Source organism: Bos indicus x Bos taurus, chromosome 14 (genome assembly GCF_003369695.1).
Source record: "Bos indicus x Bos taurus breed Angus x Brahman F1 hybrid chromosome 14, Bos_hybrid_MaternalHap_v2.0, whole genome shotgun sequence".
NCBI classification, from domain to species: domain Eukaryota; kingdom Metazoa; phylum Chordata; class Mammalia; order Artiodactyla; family Bovidae; genus Bos; species Bos indicus x Bos taurus.
In genome coordinates this window covers 31,235,067-31,261,245 of record NC_040089.1, presented here as the reverse complement: position 1 = coordinate 31,261,245, position 26,179 = coordinate 31,235,067, and the positions used below count along the sequence as shown (strand labels likewise).

The following is a 26,179-nucleotide window of genomic DNA, read 5'->3' as shown; positions in this document are numbered from 1 at the left end:
TAGAATACTAGGAATAGACAAAGGTTTTTATTTACAAAAAAAAAAAAAAAAAACAACTTCACAGAGACAGAAAATATTATATGCATGAAAGAAAAATAAAATTCTTTTTTTTTTTTTTTAAGGAAATAATAAGGGACCTTCCCTGGTAGTCCAGTGGTTGAGGCTCCAAGCTGCCACTATAAAGGGCAAAGGCTTGATCCCTAGTCAGGGAACTAAGATCCAGCATAAATTGATGCTTTTGAATTGTGGTGTTGGAGAATACTCTTGACAGTCCCTTGGACAGCAAGGAGATCCAACCAGTCCATCCTAAAGGAAATCAGTCCTGAATATTCATTGGAAGGACTGATGCTGAAGCTGAAGCTCCAATACTTTGGCCACCCAATTCGAAAAACAGACTCATTAGAAAAGACCCTAATTCTGGGAAAGAGTTAAGGCAGGAGGAGAAGGGGACAACAGAGGATGAGATGGTTGGATGGCATCACCGACTCAATGGACATGAGCTTGAGCAAACTCCAGGAGTTGGTGATGGACAGGGAAGTCTGGGGTGCTGCAGTCCATGAGGTAGCAAACAGTCCAGAGTGATGAACTGAACCACCTTGTTGGGGCTTCTCCTTTGCCCTCGGACGTGAGGTATCTTTTTTGGTGGGATCAAACAGTCTCCAGTCGATGGTTGTTCAGCAGCTAGTTGTGATTTTGGAGTTCTTGCAAGAGAAGATGAGCACATGTCCTTCCACTCTGCCATCTTGAGGGTATAGAGTGGTATCATCTGCCTATCTAAGGTCACTGATATTTCTTCCTGCAATCTTGATTTCACCTTGGGACTCATCCAGCCCAGCATTTCACATGATGTACTTGCATATAAGTTAAATAAGCAAGGTGACAATATACAGCCTTGACATACTCCTTTTCCAATTTTGATCCAGTCCATTGTTCCATGTCTGGTTCTAACTGTTGCTTCTTGACCTGCACACAGGTTTCACAGGAGGCAGGTAAGGTGGTCTGGTAGTCCCATGTCTTTAAGAATTTTCCACAGTTTGTTGTGATCCACACAAAGGCTTTAGCATAGTCAACGAAACAGAAGTAGATAGTTCTCTGTAATTCCTTTGCTTTTTCTATGATCCAGCGGATGTCTGCAATTTGATCTCTGGTTCCTCTGCCTTTTCTAAATCCATTTTGTACATCTAGAAGTTCTTGGTTCACTACTGTTGAAGCCTAGCTTGAAGGATTTTGAGCATTACCTTACCAGCATGTGAAATGAGTACAACTGTATGATAGTTTGAACATTCTTTGGCATTGCCTTTCTTTGTGATTGGAATGAAAACTGATCTTTTCCAGTCCTGTGTCCATTTCTAAGTTTTCCAAATTAGCTGGCATATTGAGTGCAGCACTTTAATAGCATCATCTTTTTGGATTTGAAATAGCTCAGCTGGAATTCCATCACCTCTACTAGCTTTGTTTGTAGTAATGCTTCTTAAGGCCCACTTGACTTCACAGACCAGGATTCAATAAATATTTAGTGAATACAAAGATTCTGTTTAGTTTACCAACACACACCTTTAAACTCTATACACTGATTCTAAAGCCTAGATTTGAAAAGTCAAAATCTGCTCCAAAGGAGAACAACTAATCCAGATTTCCTGCCTCCTCTGCCCATGAAGTAAACTGATCTAACTGCACAGACTCATTCTGTAGAAGTGCTGCCCAAAATCAGTCTAGGTAGGCAGGACAGGGTGAGGAGTTTGGACTTGAACTCATAAAGAGCTATTGTAGGTTAGGAAATGTACGCATGCAATTTTTAAAAAGAGCTTTGAGAAGATTAGCCTTTCCTGGTATGCAGGATAGAATGAGGGCAAATTTTTTCCTCCATTTTTTAGCCTGTTTTTAAAGATATGAGGTGACCAGTCAACTACAAAGGCTCAGTCAGTTTCTACACTAAGTGACCGATGAACCACTATCTGAACTATGGTCTGGAGACCCCCATTCTTAGCCACTATTAGCATAATCTGTCACAGAAGTTGAAAACAGATGAGTCACCAGAGGCAACCTGCTACTTCTGTACACAACAATGCCTGTCAATGACACTCATTCCATTTTATAACATACCCATTTTAAATAAACATTCTATTTTTACATATAATTACACTAAAGTTTAAAGATTCAATTAAAGGTTCTATTAAATACCACAGTCCAAAGACTCATTCTGCTTTAATTATACGAGAAACATAAAAATTGAAACCTGAGTGGTAAACTTTAATGACAGACAATAAAATAAAATTGCTTTCTAAGTTGAAAATGTTAAGTCTGTACCTAACTACCTCAGAGGAAATGAGAAAGTGCTCCTTGCTTATTATTCCTGCATCTTTTTTTTAACCAAGAAAAATGAGTCTGAAAGTCAATCCTACCCACATAGACAGGGCTAGATCAGGTGGGTCCCAGAAAGGTTTAAGGACAAATGGTGACCAGGGTAGAGCAGAGTAGAATTACCCTACAAATACCTAGTTTTCAACACAACCACTTACCCAAAACCTTTTCCAAGTGACCCAGGCTTTGTTTTAATGATTAGAAAGTGCATGAGAAGTGACTTCCATGGAACATGTACACTGTCCTTTTCATTAAGGATTTGGGGAATCTGTTATTTCAGGAGAGCTGTATGCCTGATAGGGGCTTCCCAGATGGAGTTACTGGTAAAGAACCTGCCTGCCAATGCAGGAGACTAAAGAGACATGGGTTCGATCCAGGCATCAGGAAGATCCCCTGGAAAAGGGCATGGCAACCCACTCCAGTGTTCTTGCCTGGAAAATTCCATGACAGAGAAGCCTGGCAAGCTATAGTCCATAGGATCACAAAGATCCTGGACACAACTGAAGTGACTTAGCATGCATGGTGCATGCCTGATAGAGCCTCTCATTTCTGTACATACTTACACAACAAACCGTAATGACTCATTACCAACATCCATTACCTAAGTTACTGTTTCGCAACTTGTTTGCCACTTTTCCCTCCTTTTAAAACTGAACTTAAGTTTAAACATAATTCTGTGTACATAGAATTATGGTAAATGAACTTTAATAGCAAGAATTTAAAATTAAAAAAAAAGAAAAACCCACAGTTACACTTGGATGATTGCCTCCCAGTTTTCCCATGAAAGCTCAAATGGATATTTAAAGTGTATTTTTTTTTAATATAGGTAGAAAAAAAACTGTTTTAGTTCTCATAACTTTAATAATTTTTAAGCAAGGCACAGTACTATGAGATTGTGATTTCTATTAAGATATATAAATATACATTTACATATTTATAAGATATACAAATAAATATAAATATAAAAATTGATATATTTAAATGGGCTTCACATAAGCCCATAAATAAGGGCTTATTTAATAAGCCACATAAATAAGGGCTTCAGCTCTTATTTAATTACGCTGTGGGATAAACAGGGCTTCCCTGGTGGCTCAGATGGTAAAGAATCTGCCTGTAATGCGGGAGACCCACATTAAATCCTGGGTCGGGAAGATCCCCTGGGGAAGGAAATGGCAACCCACTCCAGTATTCTTGCCTGGAAAATTCCATGGACAGAGGAGCCTGTCAGGCTACAGTCCATGGGGTCACAAAGAGTTGGACACGACTGAGTGATGAACACATCACTTCAATTTCAAATGTAGTGATTAACTTTCACTTTCATGTATACACACACACACACACACACACACACACACACACACACACACACACACACTCTCTGTCTGTTTCTGGTACAGAGCTCCTAAAACCCTTGGAATTTCCTAAGTGATAAGAGAGATAAAGGTGAAATAGGTATCTTTTGTTATTCATATAATAAGTCTCTTTCAGTCACATCTGACTTTATATTAATGCAATGACTCTTAGAAAGCCCCTAGGTAATTTAAGGCTGGGAAGTGGTTGCAAAGACAATCAATCTGATAAATTAGAAACATGGGAGATTTTAGTTCCCCTTACCTCCTGGGAGGGGAAAGGGGCTGGTGGTTGAGTTGATCACCAATGGTCAATGATTTAATCAACTACGCCTACTCAATGAAGCCTCCAAAAAAATCCCAGGAGAGGTTGGGAGAGCTTCCAAATTGGTGCACCTGGAGGTAATCTAGTAAGTAAGCTGTTTTCCTGTGTACTGAGAGCCACTTAGCAAATTAATTGAACCCAAAGGAGTGGTGGAGAAATGATTTATAGCCTCTGGTCAGAAGCCCAGGTAACAACCTGGATTTGCAACTAGCAGTTGAAGGGTGGGAGTGCAGGTATACAGAACTAAACCCTTAACCCGTGGAAGCTCCAAGAAGACAGTGTCAGCACTGAGTTAAACTGTAGGACATCCAGCTCGTGTCTCAGGCTTGGCTGGTGTGGGAAAAACTAGCACCCATGTGGGAACCAGAATACACAAGTGTCAGTATCACATGCAGTGAGTGTAAAGGACAACAAGGGAGTTTTGATTTGATTTTGATTCTGCACAGCATTTAAAAGTCAGGCATTGGCTTCCTTTAAAAGCTAAGGTAACCAACCACACAGTCTCATTCTCTGTCACACCATATATCAACATTTCAAAATGCTAAGAATGCTTCTAAAATCTACATGACTATGAATTTTTTTTATTAAAAAAATCACACAGATTCAGAAAACAAATACAACAAAAGGCAACAACAGTTTCTCCAACAGCCTCTTACGATCTCGGCCAAGCTTCCAATCTGCTTTTTACTATGATTCGTGCAGAGAATTCCACCAATACATTTATAACTTTTGCAAATTAAGTTAGAAGTACTTGTTCACCTCCATTCGTCTCTGTGAATGACGGTGGAACTCTAAATTTAAATACAACTGCATTACTGTTCTCTGATTAGCGTAGAATAATTCTTGGATTCATGGCAACGCCAGGCTAAATGACACTGCAAAGAAACCCTTTGTTTTCAAACAAATCAGTGGTTGGCTTTAGATAATGCTATAAAGAGTCTTATTCACGCAATGTACCCTAGTCAAAATTGTAAAAGTTGAGAACAAAAATAACAACTTCTACCTCTATTAAAAGAAGAATCTATAGTTAAAGCTTTTTTTCTACATGAATAGAACTGTAAAATTTTAGAGGTAGATAGAACTTTGAGTAATTTAAAGTCAAGGAAAATAAAGTCATTCGCTAAGGATCATTTTAAATTACTGGCAGATCAAACACTATAACCTAGGCACTGCAAATTCCCTAGTGTAGGCTATTAAATACTATAGAATGTTATGGACAAGTTAATATCAGCCAACATTTATCAAGTGCCTACTTTATGCCCTTAACTATGGCAAGCATTTTCATATCTATTATCTATTCTCTAAGTCAGCTAAAAAGATTTTAATAAAAGAATCACATCTACTTGTTTGGACATTCAGTGTTGCCAAAACAGAGCGTGCTACAGGAACTAAGTGGAAAGAGGTAATTCAATTACTGCAATAACTACACTTCAGAAGAGGCTGTGTTCCAACAATACACTTAACTCTCAGGAATTTCCATCCCAGAGGCATATATAGATTTAGAAAGCCTAGGAGTGCATTTCTGGGTACTGGCCTCTCTGCCAAGGACCGATAAAGACTTCAGTACTACTTCCTCCTCTTCCTCCTTCTACTCCTATACATTTCCCACTGTCACATTCTTGTTTGATTCTTCTGTAGTTGTTGTCTGCTCTTTGATCTATGCTTTCTCCTGAACTGCTGTTCCCCACCACCCCAGAAGGAAGAAAGTAATAATGACTAGAGCAGAAATCAATGAAAAACAACAGAGAAAATCAATGGAATGAAAAGTTAGTTCTTCAAAATAATTTTAACAAAATTGGAAAAACTTTACCTAGACTGATCAAGAATAAAAGAAAGAAGACTACTCCAATACTTTGGCCACCTGATGTGAAGAATTAACTCATTTGAAAAGATCCTGATGCTGGGAAAGATTGAAGGCAGGAGGAGAAGAGGATGACAGAGGACGAGATGGCTGGATGGCATCACTGACTCAATGGACATGAGTTTGAGTAAATTCCAGGAGTTGGCGATGGACAGGGAGGCCTGGCATGCTACAGTTCATTCGGTCACAAAGAATCAGACACTGCTGAGCATCTGAACTGAACTGAAATAAGGAATGAAATATGGAACATTACTTCCAACTTCACAGAAATAAGAATTTTAAAAGAATATTATTAACAGTTGTATACAACAAATTATCTGGTAGATAACCAGATGAACATATTCATTGGAAGAAAAAAGCTATGAAGCTAAGTCAAGAAGAAATAGTACTTATCTGAATATATACATAACAAGTAAGGAAACTGAACTAGTAATTTAAAATAAAAAGTGCCACAAAGAAAAGCCCAAGTCCAGATGGCTTCACTGGTGACTTCTACCAAATATTTGAAGAAGAATTAATACCAATCCTTCACAAAATCTCCCACCACCCATAGAAAAGAAAAGAAAGGAACTCATCAACGAGGCCAGTATTATTTTGATACCAAACCCAAATGAAGATATCACAAAAAAAAGAAAAAGTTATAGATCAATTTAAGAGCAAAAATCCTCAACAAAATGCCAGCAAACCAAATCCAGGAACATATGAAAAGGATTATATAGCATGACAAAATATGATTTATTCCAGGAATTCAAAGTTGGTTTATCATCTGAAAACCAATCAATGTAATATACTGTATTAACAGACTAAAGGACAAAAACCACACAATCATCTCAATGGATGCAGAAAAGTCATTTGACAAAATTTAACACTCTTTAATTATAAAAACATAATAAACTTCGAATAGAATAGAATTTCCTCAAGCTAATAAGAGGTGTCTACAAATAAACCACAGCTAACATTACATGTAATGGTGAAAGACTGAATGCTCTTCCCCTGAGACTAGGAATGAGACAAGGCTTCTCTTTAACACTGAAGGTTCTAGCCAGAGCAACCAAGCAAGAAAAAAAATTATAAAAAGAAAAAAATTATAAATTTTTGATTAAAAGATTGACAAGGAAGAAGCAAAACTATCTCTATGAGCAGAGATAAGATCTTATATACAGTTGTCTCTTAGTACCCATAGGGGATTGGTTCCAGGAGGCCCTGCAGATACCCAATTGGACCCAGAAGCCCTTATATAAAACAGTACATGAATACAGTCCACCGTCTGTATCTGGGGATGCAAGACTCCCAGATATTGAGGACTGACTGTATAAAAAATCCTAATCAATTCTCCAAAAAAACTATTCAAACTAATAAATAAGTTCAGCAAGTGTGAATACTAGTATGTGTAAAATAGATAGCTAGTGGGAAGCTTCGCTCAGTGTTCTGTGATGACCTAGAGAGGTGGGATGGAAGAGTGAGAGGGAGGCTCAAGATGGAGGGGAGCCATATATGTATATATATGGCTGATCCACATTGTTTAACAGCCAAAATTAACACAATAGTGTAAAGCAATTATCCTCCAATTAAGAGTTTTTAAAGATAAAAATTTTTTTAAAGAATTTAGAATACAAGTTCAATATTCAAAAATCATTGTATTAATATATTGTTATATAAATTATACTCAAAAAATCAAGTACAGTAGCATAAGTAAACATTAAATGAATTAAAAAAATAATTCCATTAACAACAGCATCAAAAATAATAAAATACTTAGGAATAAATTTTAATGAAGTGCAAGATTTGTACACTGAAAACTATAGAAAATTGTTAAAAGAAATTATAGGACTTCCCTGGTGAATAAGAGTCCAACTGCCAATGCAGGGGACACAGGTTCGATCACTGGTCCAGGAAGATTTCACAAGCCATGGAGCAACGAAGTTAATGTGCCACAACTACTGAGCCTGTGCCCTAGAGCCCACGAGCCACACCCACTGAGCCTGCGAGTTGCAGTTACTAAAGCCCGTGCCCCCAAGAGCCTGTGCTCCCCAACAGGAGAAGCCACCACGATGAGAAGCCCACACACTGCAATGAGTAGCTCCCATTCACCACCTAGAGAAAGCCCAAACGGAGCAAAGAAGACCCAGCGCAGCCAAAAATAAAAATAAATTTTAAAAAAATTACAGAAGACTTTAAGATACGGAAAAACAATCCAGGTTCATGGATCCGAAGACTAAATACTGTTAAGATGGCAATACTCTCCAAATTGATCTACAGAGTGAATCCAATCCCTGTCAAAATTCCTTGCCATTTTTTTCATAAACTGACAAGCTGATCCTAAAATTCATACGGAAATGCAACTGACCCAAAATAAGACAGTGATCTTGAAAAGGAAGAACAAAGTTGGAGGACTCATACTTCCTGTTTGTAAAACTTACTACAAAGCCACACTAAGCTAGTTAACACAGTGTGGCACTGGCATTAAGACAGAAAGAGCTTTCCACGTATATGTGGCAGCTAAAAAGTAAAACTAACTGCTACCTGGGAGAGCTGAAGGAGTGTACACAGAGGTCCTGTGCCAGCACCCTGGACCAGAGATCCACACAATCTAAACATTAAACACAACAGCCGCCTCAAATCCCTGGGAATTTCAGAATGACTGACACTTCTGAAGCTGTTCCAAATTTTGAAGAGATGTTTGCCAACAGATTCACAGAAGATGACAAAGAATACCAAGAATACCGGAAACACCCTCCTGAGTCTCCTCTGATTGTTGAGGAATGAAATATCAGAGCTGGTGGCAACCTGAGAAATAGAGGCAATCGGTTGTAAGATAATAGACAGTTTAGAGGTAGGGACAGCAGACAGGGATGGCCAAGTGACAATCGATCCAACCAACGGCATGGACGATCTTGGGATATCAATAACAATTGCCCACAGCACAGACAAGAACCTTACTACCCCTGTCAATACGGTTACAACCAAAGGCCTCCCTATGGCTACTACTGATAGAAGTGTCAGCAACTTTTAGTAAAATTATTTACTCTGCTAACATGACAAAAGTTTATGTTGTATTTTCTGTTGGTCATAGCTGTACATCTGATTGTAGAAACTGTTTTTTTTGGAACTTGGGACTTTTAAAAAATTTTTTGGAACTTGGAACTTTTTAAAAATTAGATCTTACTGGAGAGACATGATGGTTGCTGGGAATAAATACTCCCCTAAAAAGGTTGTGGGTTATATCGCTTGACTTCTACCTCAGATTCATCTTTGTTTCATGACTTAATAGTGCTTTGAATGTTGTATCTTTTTTTCCTTGTTAGACCTTCAGGAGTTGTCTTTATTTCACACAGAAATAAAAATTTTATGTAGAAAATGCTTGCTTTTAATTTGTAAGATAAGGAAGTATCCCTACACTCAGATGTGCTCATTCCTAAAATTTTACACAGGGAGTACAATCAGTTCCTAAATGCACCACTCTGCCTACTTATGACGTACTGTACACAGTAGTAATTGAAAGGTAAAACAATCATAGTATATCTCGTTTGGTTTTTGTTGTTATGTGAATGTGGTGCTTGGTAATTATTCTATAGGTATGAGTCATCTTCACAATCATAGTGGTGTCTTTTTAAAGTGATATCAAAAATAAAGCTGTAAAATCAGGAAGGAATCGGTCTCAGTTTTAGTGTCTTAATCTAGTGGTGGGTGAGATTAAGGCACACAGTCATTTTCCACAAACTCAAAGGCTTTGCTAACATAAACATTACACGTTATGCAAAAGTTTAACTCCGTAATGTTCCCTTCCTTCTCAGTCACATGTAAATAAAGGTGTGTTTTGACTCTATTTACTTTTATTGTATTTAATATGGGTTGAGTTTACAATGTTATTTCACCTACAGATGTACACCTTTGCTGCCTCCTCTTCTGTAAATACAGTGATGCTGTAACTTCCTTTCATAATGAGCACCATAGTTCCCATCATTTTAATGGCCATTATAATGGTTTTATTCAAATAAAATACTTGTAAGCATTCTCTCTCAAAAAAAAAAAATAAGAAGTAAAACTAATGGGTACAATTAAAAAAGAAACAGTCTCATAGACGCAGAGAACAAACTACCAGTTACCAGTGAGAGAACAGTGGAAGAAGAGGAAAGATAGGATTAAGGAATTAAGAGGTACAAACTACTAGGCATAAAACAAATAAGATATAGGATGTAACGTACAGCCCAGGTAATATAGCTAATATTTTATAATAACTTTAAATGGAGTATAGTCTAGAAAAGTATTGAATTGTACACCTGAAACTAATATAACATTGTAAATCAACTATACCTCAAAAAATAAGTTTTAAAAAGATGGGTAGAATAAAATTGAAAGTACAGAAATAAATCTTTATGGTCATTTGATTTTCGAATGAATGCCAACATAGGACAACTGAATATCCACATACAAATGAATAAAGTTGAACTCCCTGCCTCACATCATAACCAAAAGGTAACTTGAAACAGATCAAAAACCTAAAAGTAAGAACTGAAACAGTTCTTAGAAGAAAACACAGTAGTAAATCTCCGTGACTTTGGGCTAGGCAATAATTTCTTAGATGAATAACCTGGCATCAAAGCACAAGTGACAGAAGAGAAAATTAACTGAACTTCATCAAAATTAAAAACTTTAGTGCTTCAAGGGAAAACCATTAGGAAAGTAAAAGAAAATCCACAAAAATAGGAGAAATATTTGTAAATCATATAATCTTTGCATCCAAAATATATAGAGAACTCTTACAATTCAGCAAAAAAGACAAATAACCCTATTAAAAAATGGACAAAGGAACTGAACAGACATTTCTCCCAAGGTTACAAATGGTCAACAAGCACATAAATGATGCTCAATATCATTAGCCATTAAGAAAATGAAAACCAAAACCTCAGTGACATACCACTTCAAACCTACTAAAATGACCAAAGTCCAAAAAGGACAGATAATTAATGTTGGTGAGGATGTGGAGAAATTTGAACCCTCAAACCTTGCTGGTGGGACTGGGAAACAGTGCAGACACTGGAAAACAGTTTGGCAATTCCTCAAAAAGTTAAACTGAGTTATACATGACCCAGCAATTCTGCTGCAAGGTATACACCCAAAAATGAAAATACATATTCATACAAAAGCCTGCACATGAATATGCACAGCAGCCTTATTAATAATCATCAAAAAGTGGAAACAATCCAACTATCCACTAATATATAAATGAATAAGCAAAATATGATAAACTGAAAAACTGGAACATTTTTCAGCACTAAAAATAAATGAAGTATTATATGCTACAATGTGGATGGACCTCAAAAACATTATGCTAAGTAAAACAAACCAGTCACAAAAGACCACATATTCTAAGATTCCACTTTTTTTCTGGCCGGTCCAAGCAACTTTCCAAGCACTCCCTAGTTCCCTAAACCAGGGACTGAACCCAAGCCATGTAAGTGAAAGCACCAAGTCTTAAAAATTCCTGTAAGATTTCACTTTTTACAAAATATCCAGAATAGGCAAACACACCTACCAAAAGGGCTTCTCTGGTGGCTCAGATGGCAAAGAATCCGCCTGCAGTGAGGGAGACCGGAGTTCGATCCCTGGGTCGAGAAGTTCCCCTGGAGGAAGGCAAGGCAACCCACTCCAGTATTCTTGCCTGGAGAATCCCCAGGGACAGAGGAGCCTGGAGGGCCACCGTCCATGGGGTCGCAAAGAGTCGGATACGACTTAGCCACTAAGCACATACCTACCAAAAGTAAACTGATCATTGTCAGAGGCGGAGCACGGAGGGCACGGCGGCAGCGGCGGGGAGAGGGGGGAGTTTGGCAGGGAATGAGGATGAGAGACTGCTAATGAGTCCAGGGTCTTGGCGGGGATAATGAAAACGTTCCGGAATTAGATAGAGATGATGCCTGCACAGTTCTGTGACTAAAGCACCGAATTGTACACTTTAAAGTGATTAATTCGATGGCATATCAATTAAGTCTCAATAAAGCTGCTTTTCTCTTTAAAAAAATATTAAATGCAAGAGAATATGCTATGGGTTTATTCTGTCTTCTCCATTCACCTCTGTGACATTTTAAACTTTTCTAGTCGTGTGAATTTCCTCAGTGTCTTTCTCACCATTTGTTCAAAACATAAGTATATTTTATTAGATAATAGAATCATAAAATGTTCTTTCATTCCTACTTGTTTAACAGGAGCTCATCCTTTAAAGACGGAGAAGGCAATGGCACCCCACTCCAGTACTCCTGCCTGGAAAATCCCATGGACGGAGGAGCCTGGTGGGCTGCAGTCCATGGGGTCGCTAAGAGTCAGACACGACTGAGCAACTTCACTTTCACTTTTCACTTTCATGCATTGGAGAAGGAAATGGCAACCCACTCCAGTATTCTTGCCTGGAGAATCCCAGGGACGGGGGAGCCTGGTGGGCTGCCGTCTATGGGGTCGCATAGAGTCAGACACGACTGAAAGCAGCAACAGCAGCATCCTTTAAAGAATATTTTCTGGCAAGACACAATATTTTTGCATTAGCTAATACCCAACAAGAATCAGCAAAATGGTAGATGGTATCTGCGGATGGCTCTCTTTCTAAGGATTAATATAAATGTGGCTGGCTATCGCCAATATGGGATTTTAGAATATGGCAACAGGATTTGTTAGAGTTGGTAAAGTTCATTGGATATTGGCTGCTAACAGTAGGAACTTGACAGCTCTACAGATAACAAATAAGACATTCAAATTCTGTAGGTTCAGAATTTAACATATTCAGGAATTAAATTTAGGATTTTAGCTCCTTTCTATTAGGGAAGTAATATATTTAAAACATTTTCAGTCAGCTTCTTTCCTGAGGTCTGGCAGCAGTTTCTAAATGAAAAATGAATACCATCTCAGAACCCTACAGTAAAAATGAAAGGCCAGTTTTCAAAACTCATTTAACCACAGCCTCATCAGTAGATGGTAATCAGAGTGACCTATAAATCAATTCTGCCCGTTCTCTCTGACGAGGGTCTTTGAAAGGAATTAGCCTTTACCCCCTTCTCAAAGGCAAAGGGGACCCCCTGGTAAAGTTAAGTAGACCAGACCAGCTTCAGATCAGCGCTGCCCCGTGATGGCCACACAAGGCCACCTTCGAGGCCTCACTAAACCCTAATTTGCTGTTGTTTAGTTGCTAAGTTGTAGTCATGTCTGACTCTTTGTGATCCCATGGACTGTAGCCCACTAGGCTCATCTGTCCATGGGATTTCCCAGGCAAGAATACTGGAGTGGGTTGCCACTGCCTTCTCCAGTGGATCATCCTGACCCAGGAATCGAACCCAGGTCTCCTGCATTGGGAGGCGAATTCTTTACTGCTGAGGCACCAGGGAAGCCCAGATCCTAATTTGCTCATCTGTAAAATGAAACCTCCACCTACCCTACAGAGTTATTTTGAGTATTTAATGCAATACTATCTCTAAAGCACCCAGCACATGGTAGGTACAAAATAAATACTAGTCTCTCTTTGTTCTCCAAAGGATAAAATACATATGACAAATGACAAAAACTACAAAAATCATGATGAACGAAACTCTTGGGTTTAGCATACACTGAAAAGAGCAGAATTATCTGAATACTAAAAATAAATCTTTATTTTCTAAAAGACCAAATTCATATAATTTTAAGTAGGGGAAATATAACCATGATGATCAGATACAAGATATCAAAACAGGGGCGGTCTGGAATCAACTAACTGTGCACTAATTATATTGGCATTATATAACAGTTTTATTAGGAAAAACTGAATATCCAGTTTGTAGGATGCTGCAGACAATTTCAGTTAAATGGTTCTTCGAAGAAGCCAACAGTAACTCAAGATTTGGCCATATTTGCAGTATTAGAATTTCCTACAGGAAGGCTTCATAATGAATTTAGTCACAGAACTTGAGAGTGCTCCTGAAAGGGAACAAAGACAGGACCAGATGTCTGCAAAATACTACTAATCCTTTGAGACTCATCTATACAAGCATTCTTAAAAAATTTTTACTAAAGACGTATGGAAAAGGGACAACAGAAATATACATATATATATTTGAAGTCAGGGAACTCACAGACATAATTTTTTAAATTATTTTTTAAAGTGGGTTATATATTCACCTGGTTAAAACACCTCAAGAAAATATAAAAGAGACTCAGTGAAAGTTTGCTTCCCACCCCTCCCCTTTCCCTACCCACCTAGTTCTCATCACCCAATCTCCAAAATAGATAAACACTTAATTTCTTATGTATCCTTCTTTACACTTAGATGAAGCAAAAATACATTATTTTTCTACACAGAAAGACAAAGCAATTTATATACATATCATTCTGCATCTCAAAGGCAAATTTTTAAATCCTAAAATGTTCCAATGAAAGTGTGAAAATGAAAAACGGAAACCTCATTTAAAATGGTCAGAAGCAAAAGTAAACATCAAACTAAAGAGTTTTTGCACAAGGCAGGAAATTATCAACAAAATGAAAAGCCTGCCTCCTGAATAGGAGGGAATATTTATAAATGATATATCTGATAAGGGGTTAATATCCAAAATATACAAAGAACTCACACAACTCGATATCAGAAAAAAGCAAAACAAAACATATAACCCAATTTTAAAATAGGCAGAGGACCTAAACAGACACTTTCTCTAAAGACAACATAGAGATGGCCAATAGACACATGAAAGATATTCAACTTCACTAATCATCAGGGAAACACAAATCAAAATGGCAATGACATATCACTCATGCCTATTAGAATGGCTGTCATCAAAAAAAACAACAAATAACAAACGTTGGTTAAGAATGTAAAGAAAAAGGAACCTCATGCACTGTTGATAGGAATATAAATTGGTACAGCCACCATGGAGAACAGTAGGGAGGTTCCTCAAAAATTTACACTAACAGAGCTAGCATATAATCCAACGATTCTACTCCTGTGTATTTTCCCAAAGAAAACAGAAACAGCCCCATGTTCATCACAGCATTATTGGCAATAGCCAAGATATGAAAGCAATCTAAGGCTCCATTGATAAATAAATGGATAAAGAAGATGTGGCAATACATAATGGAATATTCAGTTCAGTTCAGTCGCTCAGTCGTGTCCGACTCTTTGTGACCCCATGAATTGCAGCACGCCAGGCCTCCCTGTCCATCACCAACTCCCCGAGTTCACTCAGACTCACGTCCATCGAGTCAGTGATGCCATCCAGCCATCTCATCCTCTGTCGTCCCCTTCTCCTCCTGCCCCCAATCCCTCCCAGCATCAGAGTCTTTTCCAATGAGTCAACTCTTCGCATGAGGTGGCCAAAGTACTGGAGTTTCAGCTTTAGCATCATTCCTTTCAAAGAAATCCCAGGGTTGATCTCCTTTAGAATGGACTGGTTGGATCTCCTTGCAGTCCAAGGGACTCTCAAGAGTCTTCTCCAACACCACAGTTCAAAAGCATCAATTCTTCGGCGCTCAGCCTTCTTCACAGTCCAACTCTCACATCCATACATGACCACTGGAAAAACCATAGCCTTGACTAGACAAACCTTTGTTGGCAAAATAATGTCTCTGCTTTTGAATATGGAATCTAGGTTGGTCATAACTTTTCTTCCAAGGAGTAAGCGTCTTTTAATTTCATGGCTGCAGTCACCATCTGCAGTGATTTTGGAGCCCAAAAAAATAAAATCTGACACTGTTTCCCCTGTTTCCCCATCTATTTCCCATGAATATTACTCAGTCACAAAAAATGAAACACTGCCATTTGCAACAACATGGATGGCCACAGAGGGTATTAGGCTTAAGTGAAAGAAGTCAGACAGGAAGATAATACCATATGATTTCACTTTTATAAGTAGAATCTAAAAAAACAAAACAAATGAACAAACATAACAAAACAAAAACAGACAGAGACAAACTGGTGGTTGCCAAAGGGGAGGAGGGTGAGGGGATGAGTGACATAGGTGAGGAACAGTTAAAGGGACAGACTTCCAGCTATAAAATAAGTCACAATAATGTAACATACAGAATAGGGGATACAGCCAATAATACTATAATGACTTTGTATGGTGACAGATGGTAACTAGACTTACCATGGTGACCATTTTATATAGTATAAAAATACAGAATCATTAGGTTATATACCTGAATCTAATATAAAATTTTAAGTCTATTATATTTCAATTTAAAAATTTTAATAGGGAAAAAATTATTTTAAAAAAATAATAAAATTTAAAAATAAGATAAACTACAGTCAGGAAGCCCTGAAGCAGGGGCTTTCACACATTACCCTGCTTGGTGGTGGCTGCTTGCAGACCTCAACAGGGTGCTTACTTCATATACCCCTGCAGGAGGAAGGAAGTTTTCTCCTTGCTCAGCACCAGCCCAGCCAATGAGAAGTCAACAACTAAACCAATAAGGGGCTTCCATAACCCTGATTTCTCTCTCCTCCAAAGGACTTCTATTCAAAAACAGTCCCTCCCAACTCCTCTTCCTTTTCTGTAGAAAAGACCTCTCCTTTCCTTTGTTCTTTGGACTCACCTACAGTTCACTATAGTTTGCTCGTCCTGAACTATAAAGTGTGTCAGTAGCTCAGTCGGGTCTGACTCTTTGCAACCCCGTGGACTATAGCCGGCCAGGCTCCTCTGTCCATGGGATTTCCCAGGTAAGAATACTGGAGTAGGTAGACATTCTCTTTTCCAGGGGATCTTCCCAACCCAGGGATCAAACCCAGGTCTCCTGAATTATAATTCCTCTGCTATGCCTGAGTGAATTTGATTTTGCTGGATAAGTCACCTACCTCTTTGTTTTAAAGACTGATTAAAGCAACAAATACATTCAATGGGACAGGGGCTTCTGGTCACACTTGAGTGGATTTTTAAAAGGAGGAACAGAAATAAATGTTAATGTTAGTAGGAATTAGAAATAAAGGAAATCTATGTCAGACATGGGGGTTCCCTTGTGGCTCAGAAGGTAAAGAATCTGCCTGCAATGTAGGAGACCTGGGTTCGATCTTTGGGTTGGGAAGATCCCCTGGAGGAGGGCATGACAACACATTCTACTGGATACTACTGGATACTGAATACTTCTTTTCTTGGAGAATTCCCATGGATGGAGGAGCCTGGCGGGCTACAGTCCATGGGGTTGCAAAGAGTCGGACACAACTGAGTGACTAAGCACAGCACAGCACAGCACATGGCAGACACAAAAATCAAGGAAGGGGACATAGTTTCATAAATCTCTGAAAAATCCTTCACAGCCAAACACTGGAGCATCTTATCTTTCATGAATTAAAAAGATCATTTCCCAACAAACAAGAAGTAAATTAAACCAAAAATTCATGAGAAGAGAGAGTAGGGGGTAAAAGCAGATGAATTAGAAAGAAAACTAAAAGTACTGATGTTGAAATGGACTAAAATGTAAACTATGAATAAATATGTTTTTCATATTTTTTTTAATTTACAGTAAAGTCTTAACTTCTGACTGTTTATTAACAGTAGTCCAGGTTCAAATAAGCAAATAAAACAGTACTTTCATGTTTAAGCCATCATCAATTTTACCACCAGGCTGTCTGGAAGCTGGATAAAAATATCTTTTTAAAACCTTTTTCATTCCTGCTTATGAAAAAATAGGCCTTAATTCTCAGTGCAGCCTAAATAGCTATTGCCTTGGTCCTGAGCTCCTTATAATATTTGGCTCAGGTCCCATTATAGGTGAGCTGAAGTTGCTATGAAGTCAGCTGCTGCTGCTGCTAAATCACTTCAGTCGTGTTCGACTCTGTGCGACCTCATAGACGGCAGCCCACCAGGCTCCCCCGTCCCTGGGATTCTCCAGGCAAGAACACTAGAGTGGGTTGCCATTTCCTTCTCCAATGCATGAAAGTGAAAAGTGAAAGTGAAGTCGCTCAGTCATGTCCGACCCTCAATGACCCCATGGACGGCAGCCTTGGAAGTCAGCTACCTGGGCTAAATCACCTACATGCATCTTTTGAGAGAGCTTCCAGGGATATTCCTGCATCCAGCACCACTTCTCTAACTCCCAAGAATGGAAGGCTGATCTACATGTGCTTCTCACCAATGCATTTCTCTGCTGATGAAAGGCTGCAAGAAAAGGGTTTGGAATCCTGACACAGCACATCTCAAAGACTGCTAACCTTCGGTCTAAGAGTTGGTGATGGACAGAGAAGCCTGGCATGCTGCAGTCCATGGGGTCGCAAAGAGTTGGACATGACTGAACTGAACTGAACTGAACTGAACCTTCTTCATCTTCTGCTTAAAGACAAAGAGGTTGCTTTTAAACCAGAATTGGACACGACTGAACTGAAGTGAACCTTCTTCATCTTCTACTTAAAGACAAAGAAGTTACTTTTAAACCAGATGTCGAAACTTAACCCGAATGAACTTTTTGGCCAATCCAATATTTTCTAAAAGGAACAGTGCTCTTATCCAGAAGTGAGCTTTTAAGACCAAAACACTCTCTACTCAATCTATAACATGGTTAACATCTTCAATGAGAAAAAAAAAAAAAAAATAGCACAAAATAATGCTACTGCTATGACATGAATCAAAAAAAATTATAAATAGTTTTAAATTTTATCATACATGCCAATGCTTAAGGAAAAAACAGCTTATTTAGAGATGAAGAGGTGGGTGGAGACTTCTGTGGAAATTTTGGAAGGAATTACCGGGTATTCTCAAACACTAGTTCTTTATAATATCTACCTTTCCTCCCAAACTAAAAGCTTTCCTTTTCCTTATTAAAGGCTTGCTCTTAACAGTATTGCCATGATTAGTATCTTTTTTGCTCAAGACCAAAATAAAGAGGGAGGAATGGAGAAAGGACAGAGAGAAATATCCTTAAAGCAAAAGCAGGAAGAAGAGAATTAAGAGAACAAGGTTAAAAGAGGGACTGAACTCTCAGAAAGTGGGGGGAGCCACAGAAGGATGCAGGAGGAAAGTATGGGTCACAGCTTGTGTAGGAGAAAAAGAGGGTGGAGAGATTAGCCCAGACAGACAGTGTCTGGAAAAGCTGGTGGAGTTAGTAACTAGACAGTTGTATGCATGAAATTATTCTAAATCAACTGTTACTAACTCTGAGACAGCCTATAAGATGAAGATCACAAGAAACTTCAAGGTCACCTATTCCTACTATAGGAGGGAGCTCTGTTAAGCCAATTACTCCATACACTGTACTTATCATTAGGAAACTATTTCAAAACATCTGAAGTTCAACTGTTCTAATCTTCAACTGAATTCAACACTTTTCCCTTGGTTTAGGTCCATTATTTCTGCTTTTCCTTTTATGATCGTAATTGATGATATATGAATATCCTATCATTTCTCTTCTTAAATATCTTGTATTTTAGACGTGCACAGAACACAAATGTTGACTCACCTCCATCAACAGGATACATGCTTTATGCTGATTTGGATGGGTATTTCGGTCCATCCGACACCCTCACCTCATCCCCTTTATGAGCACTAGTATAAATTTCCAGTAGTGTTATTCAGGTTTGGGGAATGGCAGGTGGCCAGGAAATACAGTAAAATAACTGGCTCCAAAGTGCCTGGAATCTCTGATGTTGGCTGACTAAACAAACACGATTCTCTAAGCGACAAAACAACCCTGTGTAAGGGAAATTTTTAATGGCATTGGAAATATGGATATGCACATACATATGAAAGTTTACAAAATATACTCTAAAATGCTAACAGTGATTGAGTGGTAGGTTTACTGATGATTCTTATTTTCTCTTTTTCTTCTTTTAATTTTTATTAAAAATGTATTACTTTGGTGATTTAATATTTTTTAAAAGATACAAAAGAGTGCACATATAGAAAAGAGAAATAGAAAATGGATAAATTAATTACAAAGTGGAATATTATGCAGCTGTCAAAACCAATGATGCAGACCTACAGATGTCCATGATAAGGTGTTAAATAAGAGATAAAAGGACAAACTGTATGGAGTGAGTCCCATTTAAAAAAAAACTCTCTATATATTTACAGATATACATACTTATATAAGCATGGGGTCAAGGCTAGAAGAAAATAAAAACCCAGCAGTGGTTACCTTTGTCGTTAAGATTAGAGTGAAGAGGACTTATTTTTTTACTTCACACACTTCTCAACTGTTTAAATTTAAGGGCATACTTTTTAATTAAAAAGAATATTTAGAAAATATGAGACAAACTAAAATAAAAATGAGAAAAAAGACGACAGTGTTTTCTTGGGAAACTAAGAAATTAAGAAGATGATTTCTTTTTAGCTGACCATACACAACTGAGCGACTCACACACACACGTGTAATATATACGTGTATTAGATTATATAGTCTATATACTGGTCCCTATGCACATTTATCTGCATTTGTGGATGCTGAGTTGGAAATCAGATTATTTTAACTTCGACCTATTTTTATTCTAAAAAAACAAGGAGGTAAATAACTAGAATAATAAAGTTCCTTCTCATTTTTCAATTCAAGGAAGCAGTCAGCCAAGTCCTTAGTGAAGCCCCACTGGACTGAGGACTTTTCATCCAGCAGCCAGTAGATTGGCTAGTCCACCAGTGAGTTCGATTTTGCATCTGAATATATTAGATGTGTTAGTCGCTCTGTTGTGTCAACCCCATGGACTGTAGCCTACCAGGCTCCTCTGTCCATGGGATTTCTCAGGCAAGAATACTGGAGTGGGTTGTCATTTCCTCCAGAGGATCTTCCTGACCCAGGGATGGAACCCAGGTCTCCCAAATTGCAGGCAGATTCTTTACCATCTGAGCCACCAGGGAAGCCCACTTTCCATCTTACATATTATTCCTCTCTTTTTTTCTTCTTAAAGTCACTCAGTCTTGTCTGACTCTTTGCAACCCCATGGACTATACAGTCCATGGAATTCTCTAGGCCAGAATACTGGAGTGGGTAGCCTTTCCCTTCTCCAGGGGATCTTACCAACCCAGGGATTGAACCCAGGTCTCCCCCCATTGCAGGTGGATTCTTTACCAGCTAAGCCACAAGGGAAGCCCAACAATACTGGAGTGGGTAGCCTATCCCCTCACCAACAGATCCTCGGACCCAAAAATCCAACCGGGGTCTCCTGCGTGGCAGGTGGATCTTTACCAACTGAGCTATCAGGGAAGCCTACATAATTTGCCTTACATAATCACCCTTCTTTCACTCACCCTCATTGCCCATCCAAGGAAAACAGATTTCAGTGTTGAACAATAGAAGAAACTGTGGTTACAAGGAGGTGAACTAAAGCAGGTTTTCGGGACCTGTCAGACACAGGAAAGGCCCTGAGAAATTGGTCAAGAGCAAGAAGATTTTACCCTGCCTAGTTCTCTTTGAAAACTCTCTGGCTCAACTTTAGACAGGCAATAACATTTTACTTCTTGAGGCTCTGAAACAGCCTCCAACATTGGATTTCCATGTTGTCTTCTTCAGCAATGATAACTCAGAGTTAGTATAGAGTTAAAATTTCTTTGACATGAACTACCAGATGTGGAATCAGTACTATCTTTCTCCATTAAATTTTTTCAAAAGTGAAATGAGAACAAAGACTCCACCATAAAGAATGCAATAGGTAAAGGAAAACAGAGACACTGAGTCCTTTAACATAATGCGGGGGCTGTTTCTGTCAGGAATAACATGTTACATAATTTGAGTTTCATGAATCAGCAGTTTTAGCCTGTAATTACAGGAATTTTTCAAAAAGGGAAGGAAAAAAAAAATCCCTGAGGATTGGAAAAGGTAAAGTAGTTTTTGAAACGAGGCAGGTTTCAAAAGTATTTTATTCCACCCCCATACAAAAGAACGTTGACAGGCAGATGACTCAGTCTGGCTTCATTAAGGGTTTCTTAACACCTAAAATTCCTCATGGGAAAGCCCACCTCATCTCTCATTTTCCTCCATAGCCCTTCCCAGTTCCTCCCACCAGGTAATTGCCATATTTTCCTCTCTCATTGAAGGTTATCCATGTAGAAGAAACATACTTTAGGATACACAGAGTTACACTTGAAGGAGAAAAGTTGAGGATTTTTGTTTGTTTTTTGAAATACTACAGTAATTGTAACACTTCAAAAAACACAGCAGTGATGTCAAACACTTCAAAATAATTATAATACCTATGATCTCTGTGTTTGAACTTGCTCATAAACCCAGGTGGCTTAATTGAGTTCACTTAGAATGAAAACCTACAGTGATTGGCAGTCCTTAAAAATGATCTCGAATGATCAGGAAGAGACAAGAAAAGTCAACACAACCATGAGAGCCATGTGTTCAATGGCAACTATAAATCAGAGAGGGGAAAAGTAGGATGCTTGGAAAAGGGGAATAACCAGCTTATTTGCTTTTTCAAACACCAGAGATGATCAGTTCCAAGAAGTTCAAAGGACTTTCCAGCTCATCCCTTTTGTAGAAATTACGTGGTAGCAGATACTGTTTGAAAAAGAGAGGTGTTAGATTAGGCCTGGCAATCCCTTAGTCACAACTCAACTATGGTGTGACAACTCAACATATAATGTTTTGAAATACAGCAAGAAGTCTGAAGTCATTGGGAGTCATTCATTCCACAAATGTTTATTACGGGCTGGCACGTGCCAGGCACTGTCTATACACCTGCTCTCTATTCAAGCTCTGCCTCTTACCAGCTGTGCTATCCAGGCTAAAGCACTTTCACATTTCTATGCCTCAGTTTCCTCATCTGTAAAAGTTGGAATGAAAACTGGCTACCCACCTCATGAGGTCTCTCTGAAGAGCAAATAAGTATACACGGAAGCACTCTGTAACCCATGGAAGTGCTGGTTGCCATTTGGCTGAACTGAAGTCATGAATGTCTATGTGCCATAAAATTATATCAGAAGAAAGTGAGACTTCTTGCTTCCAGGAGACACTTCATAATCTTATTAAATAAGGCTCAGAGTGTCATTTCATCATCTCCCTGGAAATTTAAATATATGAAACAGAGAAAGCTAGTATGATGTGCGGATTTTGACATTAGATTCATAATCACCGTAATGACAAGAACCATACTTATTTTAGTCATCATCCTGTGTTTCCATCTGGCCATCAGGCTAAGGCACCCATTTGAAGAGGGTGCTTAACTCTGGAAAATATTCTCTCAATATATCTGCAAATCACAAAATGGTTACCTAGAAGGTTGACCCATCAACTCAGCGTTACCTGAGTTTTACAGTTTACAGCAAATGGTAGTAAAATTACAAAGTATTGTTTGTTATGTGGATGTGTTCAAACAAAAATGTTCTATTTTATAGTATATTTCAAGTTCAGTCTGACCCTCAAATCTAAGCTACAGTCACGTCTGTGTGTATATGTTAGTCGTTCAATTGTGCCTGATTCTTTGCCACCCCATGGACTATAGCCTGCCAGGCTCCTCTGTCCATGGAATCCTCCAGACAATAATACTGGAGTGGGTTTCCATTCCCTTCTCCAGGGGATCCTCCTGACCCAGGAAGCAAACCTGGGTCTCCTTCATTGCAGGCGGGTTCTTTGCCATGTGAGCCACCAGGGAAACCCAAGCTACAGTCATACCAATTGTCAAATATATTAGGAAGGAAATAAAATTAAGCTCAGTGCAGTGGCAGCTGAAGAAAGGGGAAGTTCTGGTCTCCTCAGAGTTAGTTAAGGATGGGCACTCTGTCCACTGAGAAGGACCATGATATTGAAGATGCTAGCGATCTGGCCAGAAATCTGTAAGAAGAGTTCTCACTCCCTTCACTACAGACTCCCTTCCCCCAGGGGAGTAGATGGGTGATGGCTTGATTTACTGGACTGGAAGCCAAGCGGGCTAGAAGGCACACCCAGTCCTAAAATATGCCTGAAACTTCCTCTGTTTCTAAAAGCTCTTGCAATGACATTCAGGGAACTGAAGTATGCACAGCCTGGACACTGCTAGACCTGCTATAATTTAACATTTTGAGTTAATAATTTGAGTTAATATTTATAAAACACTTAGAACGAGCCTAACACATGTCAGAGCTACCTAAGTGTTTGATAAATAAAAAAGCACTTCCCAGATTGGCTGGGTGAATGATCAACCTACTGACAAAGTAGAGAATCAAAATACACAACGGTCTACTTTTTTATTTTTGACCCTGATAAAGACTTAGAAACTGTCGTGTTCTGCATCTCAAGTGTACCCTGTACAGCCTTGTGCAGAACTGAAACTCTAGTCGTGGTTCAGAAGTCACTACTAAATTAAATAACCTAAGAGTTTAAGTTTCAACAGATGAATTCTCTTTTCTGTCTTTCCCAGTAACCACCACTAAAAATGACAAAATCTAAAAATCCCAAAGCATTTCTAGATGGCACATACCAATGCTCAACTGGGAATCAACAAAGCCAAATGAACGCTAAAAGGGACAGAAAAGGTTTCAAATCACAGAGAGCTTAAAGGACAGCCACGCATTAAGGTTTCAGACGGCAGGTTCGCTGACAACAGGTTAAGGATTTCGGTGCCCTCGCAGGTAACCTGCACCCACTTTCGACCTCAGGTAGGGGGTCTCCCACCCTCCTGGTTCCCGGCTCCGAAGCTGCACTCAGATTAACAACATCTGTCCCCGGGGACACCCCTCGGGCGTTTAGAAATCGCAAAGCAGAAACCGAATTCACCTCGAGGAAACAAAGACCACAAACTCTCAGAGTCCAGGGCTGGGCGAGGGAACGGCTTTTCCCACCCGACCAACGCGGAGGTTTCCGGGCTGAAGGACGGGGGCGCCGCCACGGGACCCGGGAAAGTCACGTTTGCTCCAGAAAGAGGCAGCCGAGGAGGCCCGGGTACCCTCGCCCCGCCCGGTCCCACCCGCCCGAGGGCCCGACTGCGGCCCGGCCGCTCGCCCGCCCCGCGGCCCAAGGTCCCCGCCGCCCCGCACCTACCCGGCTCCGCGGTGCTGCCTCCCCGCGTGGCGGTCGCGGAGCCGAGCGCTCTCGTGCTTCCTCCTTCCCGGGGAGGCCACCGGGCGCTGGCGTTTCCTCCCAGACGCGTCACGGCGGCCGGCTCCTCCCGCAGGGCGAAGCCGGGCGACCGGCAGCGCGCGGGGAAGGCCCCCGCTCCGGGCTGAGGGGCGACCCGCCCCGGGCCGGAGGCGCGGGCTGGGCGATACCCCCAGCCGCGGAGACCCGCGCTCCGCCCGCTTCCCCGAGGACCCTCGCGAGAGCCCCCCGCCTCGCCCGGGGCGCCAAGTTCGGGGGACCCCGCGGTAACCGCCTAGACTCCCCAGGATTTTCCGCTGCTCCGCTTGTAGTGACCGCTGCCCTGGGGCCCAGGAGCGGTGTGGGCCATCGTGCCCGGCCCGGCCGGGGATTCTAACCCTGGTGCGCGGAAGAGGCAGGACAGCCCGACCCCCGGAGGCTCCCCCAGAGCCACCCGGGAATGGTCTGGTGGGCATGTGTAGTGGTGTAATGTAGAAGAATCCAGATAATTTTAGGGGAACAGCTGTGCTTCATTTAACATTATTTGCACAATTTTCTACTTTTTCATCAGCAGAATTTTGGCCTTTGTAAGATGGGAGAGCGCTTTCACAAAGTGGCAGGTCCTGTGTACAGAGAAATTTCCTTTCCACAGCTATTTTTGGATCTCTCTCTCTATATATATGTATATATTGGGAAAATGGGCATAAAGTACAGTAGATATTAAAATCCAATACATACAAATCAACATATCGCCAGTGGTCCTTTGTATATTTTCTGTGGTCCACACAAAACAATCCATACAATAAAGCACAGAGAAGCTAAAGAAGTTCCTCTAGTAACAAAATCAACAAGTGATCAGTGTGATCTCTTAATGAAAGCTATATTCACTGGACTGAAAAATTTCTCAGACAAAAGGAAGTTTTGTGACAATGAACTCCAAGTGAGATGATAGACAAATACCTGGCTATTACTATTTTTCAACTTTTTTTTCTTTTGTTTGAAAAACAAACATCTGGGAACCATTACCTTTTCAAGAGAAATTTGCCCTCCTACTGTGAAGAACATAACACACACACACACACACACATGCCCATCTTGCACAAACATTTCAAGACAGGAAGGTTGGTGGTCAATGTTCAGCTGATAAGCTAGGAAGACTTCAGATATTTTGCATTTACAATCTGAGAGCTGCAATTTAATACCTTGATTTCTCAGAACACTAGAGGTCATAAATATATTCAAGAACTATTAAAGGACTTTTTCACTTAATTAAAAGCACACACTTTAAGGCTGATCACTTTGGTTAATCATATTCACCTACAGATATAGATCATATCTCCATTTTCCTTTACATTT

At 39.7% G+C, this 26,179-nt stretch overlaps 1 protein-coding gene and 1 pseudogene across 2 annotated transcripts in view; one reads left to right on the top strand and one right to left on the bottom strand.

The window, feature by feature from the left end:
• LOC113904228 (serine/threonine-protein kinase Sgk3) overlaps window positions 1–24,871 on the bottom strand; it is a 110,305-nt gene extending 85,434 nt beyond the window's left edge. The window contains exons 1-2 of one of the 2 annotated variants that reach the window (XM_027561103.1): window positions 24,788–24,848; window positions 22,629–22,832 (exon numbers count right to left, since the gene is read on the bottom strand). The gene's annotated coding sequence lies outside the window, so the exon portion shown is untranslated. Of the gene's footprint in view, window positions 1–22,628; window positions 22,833–24,787 lie in introns of both variants that reach the window. The other variant, XM_027561102.1, reaches the window with a different exon arrangement.
• Window positions 8,103–9,249, top strand: LOC113904229 (annotated as a pseudogene).
• Window positions 24,872–26,179: the final 1,308 nt, after the last annotated feature.